General features: G+C 29.7%; 1 protein-coding gene across 2 annotated transcripts in view; it reads right to left on the reverse strand.

Moving 5' to 3' along the window:
- The window catches only part of Ets98B (DNA-binding protein Ets98B), a 121,973-nt gene that overhangs the window by 83,941 nt on the left and 30,626 nt on the right, over nt 1-7,406 (reverse strand). Inside the window, exon 1 of one of the 2 annotated variants that reach the window (XM_014414900.3) lies at nt 4,495-4,593. The exons of the other annotated variant lie outside the window; for it this stretch is intronic. The gene's annotated coding sequence lies outside the window, so the exon portion shown is untranslated. Of the gene's footprint in view, nt 1-4,494; nt 4,594-7,406 lie in introns of those variants that run through there. 2 annotated transcript variants of the gene reach the window in all.

Here is a 7,406-nt window from a genome sequence, read left to right on the forward strand (position 1 = left end):
TAACAGACTCTCAGCCATGTTAAATGTTATTTCGTTTTACCACGGTAAAAGAAGGCAATTTTTTTCGATTTAACATGAGTTTTTACATTTAACACGCTTTAACATGTTAAACTAAAGATCATGAATACCCCTACTGTTGAAGGATACTGTAGGAAGTCAACCTGTATTATGAATTATAAACCATGAATTAAACTTGAAATGATCATATCTACTTCATAAGTTTGTGTGTTTAATTAATGTACCATTTATATAAATTTTACCATCTAGCGCATACTTTGACGATATTTACTTATTTAAAACAAAAATTGCAACTTCAATTTATCATTGGGTTCTAAATCCTACCCTACACCATCCTTTAATAATACCCCTATTATCCCTGTCAAACAGATCCGCTTCCTTGGGATAGATCTGGAGAAACAACTAACTTGGAATTTTAATATAATACAGCATTTATTACAGCACTTACTAGACAAACTGTCTAAACTTCCGAAAAAAAGACTGGTCTACATGACTGTAATAAGGCCTATTTGGACATATGGAGTTGAGCTTTGGGGCTCCACTAAACCTTCTAATTCCTCTCATATCCAATCCTTATAATCCAAAATCCTTGATGCTCCTTACTTTTTTACTAGTAAAATCATCCATAAACTCCTTAATGTCCCATACGTAACCGATCTAGCCCGAACCAGATATCAATCCTTCCATTATAAACTCCCAAACCCACTAGTTTCTAACCTGATTTCTCGTTCATTACTAAATCCTCCTAGGCGTCCGAAAAGAAGATAGCCTCGAGATCTACTCTATAAATGTTATTCTATCAATGGGTATATACTCTATATATATCTGTATAATACCATTGTAAAACTAACGTCAAATTTAGTTGTACGTATTTTAATACAGTGGTAAATATCAGTAAGTAATATTTTTTTTTAAATCCTGTTCATTACGTTACACAATCGTATTAGTGATTTTCCATACGGACAAAAACTATGTTCATTTCGGTTCTGCCAGTCAAACAAAATATAAAAATGAGTGACCTTTTTACTGACAGGTACACAAAAAAAAAAAAAAAAAGTACTAAAAGAATTTGAAGAACCGGTTGTTGGAGTACGAGGCCGCGCCCACACTTCAAAGGTATTATTATTGGACAAATGGTCGGTAAACATGTTGATTATCACAGGAAACAATAACCATTTTTATAATAACTACTGTATATAAAAAAAAATTATCTGAGTTAAATAATTTATTGTAATAAATTATTAATTTCTCTATTATGTATGAAAGACTTTTAGTGATCACCGTGTAATATTTTATTTTGCACATAAGGTGGAATAATAAAATGGGTCGTAAAAAATTGAGTTTAATTGATGAAGGACGAATTTTACGAAAAAGAGAATTGTTTATTTTTTTCAGATCATTCGATTGATTACAGAGGTGCTGAGAATGAAAAAAGAATCGATTTTATGATCACCCGCTTGCATATCGATTTATTTTACATTTCTAGCAGATTCGGGTCCCTTTATGTTTTCGGAGGTGCAGAAAATAAAATCGATTTTATGATCGCGAGCTTTGGAATTGATTAATTATAACTTTGCGGATTTGTTACATATCTGGATCTCTATACATATTTTTAGAGGTCCTGAAAATAAAAATAATATCAATTTTATTTTCGAAATAGAATTAAACAAGTAAAAATTGGTTCGGATAATGGATTAGGGAGGTTCGGATAAGCGAGTGTAAACTGTTCGTCATTTCAAATAAGAAAAATAAACTTCAATTGAGCTTGAGATAAATTGAATAGTTAATATTATTTGACATGACGTGAAAACATCACCGTAAAGAAAAATTATGTTTATTTAAAAAAAAAAAATTCTCTCTATGATATAAAAATGATTTTAGTGATAACCGTGTAATATTTTATTTTTATTGTTGAATAATAATAACGTAAAAGATTGATTATAACTTATGAAGAACGTATTTTGTGTAAAAAAGAACAAATAAATTTATTTTTGGAAGATTATTGATTGACCGTGTGTGAAGATGAAAGGAATATGGTCCGGGTGCGGTCAAGAAAAACTCAAATAGTAGAAATATACTAATTTAATGAGCCAACGTTTCGCCCCACGTTGCAGGGCTTCTTCAGGGCTATTTTGACGGCAGTCAAAACTAAAAAAGGTTTTTTATTTTAGTTTTGACTGCCGTCAAAATAGCCCTGAAGAAGCCCTGCAACGTGGGGCGAAACGTTGGCTCATTAAATTAGTATATTTCTACTATTTGAGTTTTTCTTGACCGCACCCGGACCATATTCCTTTCAAATTTATTTTTGTTTTCTTGCTAACATTATATTGAAAGAAATAATGTAATCTGAACTACAGAATACAGGTATATTACATTAATACAATTTGAGCAACGAATAGTACATTGAATGATTAGTTGTATAATTTGTAAAATCGGTACCCCTTTTAGTAATTAAAAAAATATTAAATTGAAAAAATTATTTAATTAAAAATTTATTTAGTGTTATTATTTTAAGAAAATAATAATATTACAAACAAGGATATTGAAATGAAAACAACATGACGTACCAAATTCAATATGCACAGATCGTGCTACAGCTGACGTATAACGTCATCAATGACGTCATAAGCATTTGTGTCATCGGTTCTAACTTGCATATGTTAAATAGTTTCAAAAATAGCTCGCTCATAATAATAATGCTTCCTTTTATCTATTTTTAGAATGTAAATGAACTCAGATAATTATAAATAGAATTCTCTCTTTATTAATAATATTTATTTTTGACAATATAATTATAAAAGAAATTTCGAACTACTACTCATAAGTTTCTTTTTTACCTTGTGTGATATTTAACATTAAGTATTAATATGAATTATATGTTGTTAACATCTAAAAAAAAATTTGAAAATTTATTGGAGGGGGCACACCAATCCAGGGGCCAACCTCCAAATAAAAAACTAAACAAATTATTACTGAACGATAAACACTGCAGGTTAGTAATCGATATATCTAAATTAAACTCGTATTTATTATTATAAGAGTCGGTATGACAACGTAACTCCTGTCAAAGCCTGGATGATTTGATGAAGATAATCTTTTCCATTTGTTCTTTTTTTCGTTAGATACGTTCTTCAGTTAAACTTAAAAAAAATTCATAATAGTTGATATAAATGAGTGTTGATAATGTTTAATAAATAGATAAGAAATAATTTTAATCGTTCACACAAATCAATATGTCCTAAATTCGATACAGCTCCTAAAATATAACTAGCAAAAGTTACATCATTATTATATTTTGTTTGGATTTTAAAACATTGTATAAATGAAAAGCTGAAATGAAATCTTTTTTTTGTTTATTGTTAAAGGATACAATAAATACATAAGCTGATAAACCCATATAAAATTGATTAGAATCTACATAATAATTAAATAAACAGTACTTAAGTTAAAAAAAAAATTTCTTTGGTCCCATAAATAAATTATTTAAAAAAAAAAATGAAATTCTTCATGTAGGTAACCATTATCACGCTGAGATGTTTTAATTGGAACTAGAAATTAAAATTTAGTTTTTATGAATTAAATATTTACATTATATTTATTTTAAATATGCATGTGTTTACATCTTTTTATAATCAAATTGAACTTCATTAATAGGATTAATACAATTTTAAATTAATGAATCGAGACAAGAATAAGAAATTTACAATTATCTAATGTTATTGATATATTTTTTTTTCATTTTCGTGCCATAATCGTTATTTATTGTATTTTGTAATAAATTTTAAATTATAAATGCACTATAACTACAAATTTGATGATTTTCAAAATTGAATGATAGGCTAGAATAAGATGGTATGTTATAATTTTCAAATTATTAGTAATATTAACAATGAATCATAAAATATACTGTTGTTGAAGTAATAATTTAATAAAAGTAATATAATTAAAAAATAAGTTATAAAAAATCGTTACGTGAAACAGGTGGAATAACCTGTAATTAAAGAGTAGTGGTGTATATATGATTGAAATTTTTTTAATTGAATTAATTCATTGATCAGTTCAATTAATAATATGGTGAATGGTTTCAGTTTTTAATTATTGGTTTAAATTGTTTAGATTGATTTAGAATGTATCAATAAAGCGATCTGCCATCTTCCAATTAGGCAGAGATTTTCTGAAAATTACTTTGAACAGAAGTAATCAAAGATTGTTATCAGTTTCAGGAAAACATAGAGGATCGGAAAATAAATAATAAAAAAAAAATAAAGAAGAAGAAGAAGGAATTATTGAGATAAACTCATCACTTCTCTATTTTATTTCCTGGACAGTTATTATTAGTGGGTAAACAAAGCCACAATAAGAAGGCAACGAGTTAATGGGAGCCGGAAAATAACTATCTCTTTTCATAGACCGCAGGAAATAATCGAGAGAAATAAAAGAGCTGATTATATCTTTCAGAGAAGAAGTTAAAATTACCTGGCATATCCTGAGCTAATCTCCTTGAAGCGGGCTGGTGAATGACTCCCAGGTATTTTGGCAGTTACATATCGCAGACTGAGCGGTCGAGGTGGTAGGGTTCTTGAAGGACGGTGGAAAACCCCTCCCCCACCAGCTCAAAGCTATATTTAGTTGGCCTTTGCTAATGGGCTATGCCGAAAATATGCCGCGAGGTCGCCTCTGGAAGGGCAATGTCTTAGGGCGCGAAGGAGTTGAGGATCGGGTGTCCACGGGAGGCTCGGCCAGGAGGAAGTACTGGTCAGTGCCGAGGAGTGGGGTGTGTCGGCCATCTTCAGGTCGAAGTGAGGATCCCATAATTGTAATATTTATAAACCTTTAATAACTAACCCACCTATGTTGCGCCAAATCATTTATCATAAATCAAAAAAAGAAAATTTTTAATTTATATATATACTGTAGACATTGCTGCGAAGAGAAATGTCAGAAACTATTTTTAATTAGGTTAAACTAGCTTTGATTTAACTCTTGATAGACAGCGTTACTAAGCGTTAATACAGACTACCAATCTTTCAGTACATTTTTTATGAAATGTTGCTTTTTAAAAGATTATATGTCGAGAAGTATTGAACGTAAATAGCTCTATTAGGACTCATATTTTAGCAAATTTACTCTACTTTAAATAACGTTCTTTTAAATTTTCTAGTGTTGTTTAAAGATATAGCTCTGAATGAAAAATTATTTTGTATTGACGTTTTGAACAGCCGCAATTTTTTATTCCCCCTGCCTATACTTGGCAGACTCATCAATATCGAATATAACTGCCTATTCTTCGCCCGACTTTTCTACAATATATTTGCTTCCTTTTAGAATTTTCCTCTTTCTAATTCAGGAAATGCATTATAAAACCAATAAATTTTCAATTTTTTAAAAATTAATTTAATTAATAGTTTTGGCTAGGTTATAAAATCGCCATAATTTAACTCCTGCCAGGATTATACGATCCTTCCAGTTAATTTCAGCGATACAATTACGACTTATGGATATCTTTTATCGATTATAATTTAATATCCTTTGTTCTTGTTGCTTTGTTCGTATTATTCCTTGCTGTGTTTTACATAGAAATAATTAAGAATAAGGATAACATCGCTATGAAGTAATTCTTTTATATTCTCTTTCTTCAACGAATATAAAACCACACGTAAGCCATGAGATTTTTAAGGAATGAAACGATCAAAGCTTCGGATCTGAGATTAGTGACTTTATAATCTCTTATAATAGAAATCATCTGTTATGTCAGAGCCGATATAGAACATGAAATATACCAAAATACTCTTTTGGTTAAACTTGTAACAAGCAAGAAACAAAATTTATTCGACTGACAGTTAACAAATTTTGGGCTTGTTTATGTTGTGTTAAATGTAAAATGTTTTACCATGTTAAATGTTATAAGTATAGTGTTGTGAGCAGCCCTATTTAAAGTCATATTAAATGCATTAGAGCTCCTAGCGGATTTTCTGAGAAACTCGTTTTATAACCTTTCTTTCCAAAATTTCTTGTCATTGCTTACTTCTAAGTTTTGATTAAAGGAATTTATTACAACATGCCTAAAGCGGATTGTGTGCGAAAGTTTCACCACTGAGTGCCTTGTTGATCTTCTAACTGGTGAGGAAGAGAATCAAGATGAGCTAATTGACAACTGTCATTACATTATTATTATTGTCATCCATTGCTTTATTCGTTATAAAAATATCCAAAATAACACTAACACAATCATAACACAAAATACGAGCAAGTAACCTAACACGACAACACAAAAAAATTGGTCAGCTGGTCTATTGCGTGACGTCATTCTCCATTTAACAGACCTAGTAACAGACTCTCAACTATGTTATATGTGATATCGTTTTAACATGATAAAAGAAGGAATTATTTCTCCATTTGATATGAGTTTTTCTATTTAAAACGCTTTAACATTAGTTTTTAGCATGTTAAAACGATATAACATATAACATGGTTGAGAGTCTGTTAAATGGAGAATGACGTCACGCAACAGACCAGCTTAGCTCGTCACCGTTTTGTTTGTTGTGTTAGGTTACTTCCTCGTAGTTTGTGTTTTGATTGTGTTAGTATTGTTTTGGATGTTTTTAAAACTAATAAAGCAATGAATGACAATAATAATAATGTAATGACAGTTGCCAATTAGCTCATCTTGATTCCCAATTTTGAAGATTAACAAGACACTCAGTAGCCAAACTTTTACACAACTTCCCCTTTTCACTCACTTTAGGCATGTTATAATAAATTACTTTAATCAAAACTTAGGAGTGAACAGTAACATGAAATTTCGGAAGGAAAAGTTATAAAGCAAGTTGCTCAGAAAATAGGAGTTCTTATGCAATTAACCTTTAACATGTCTTGAAATTAGGCTGCTCACAATCCTATACTTATAACATTTAACATGGTAAAACATTTTACATTTAACACAACATCTTGAATTCCCCTAATATAGCATTGTAAGCAGCCAAATTTAAAGTCCATGATGTATGCTAATTCCAAAGGAGCTCCTGGCGGATTTTCTGGGAAACTTATTTTGTAACCTTTCCTTTCAGAACTTTTTTGCAGTTTATTTTAATTTTAACATGCTTCAGGTGAGTTAAAGGTGAAAGTGTAGCCATTGAATTTCTTGTTGATCTTCTAGCTTGTGAGGAAGAGAAACAAGATGATCTAGTTGAGTATTTGCTTCGCTCTATCATTCAGTTTCTTTTCTTGATTTGATAGATTTATTTATTGATAGATATTACAATCTGCCACACAGTTGTGGGCAATATGTAATATTGATGAATGATCTCATACATACTAAAATTAAAATAAATAAATAAAAAAAAAATAAAAAATAAAATAAAATAAAAAATAAATAAATAAAAAACTCT

This window comes from Halyomorpha halys, unplaced genomic scaffold (genome assembly GCF_000696795.3).
Source record: "Halyomorpha halys isolate HHAL.00 unplaced genomic scaffold, Hhal_1.1 Scaffold89.1, whole genome shotgun sequence".
NCBI lineage: Eukaryota > Metazoa > Arthropoda > Insecta > Hemiptera > Pentatomidae > Halyomorpha > Halyomorpha halys.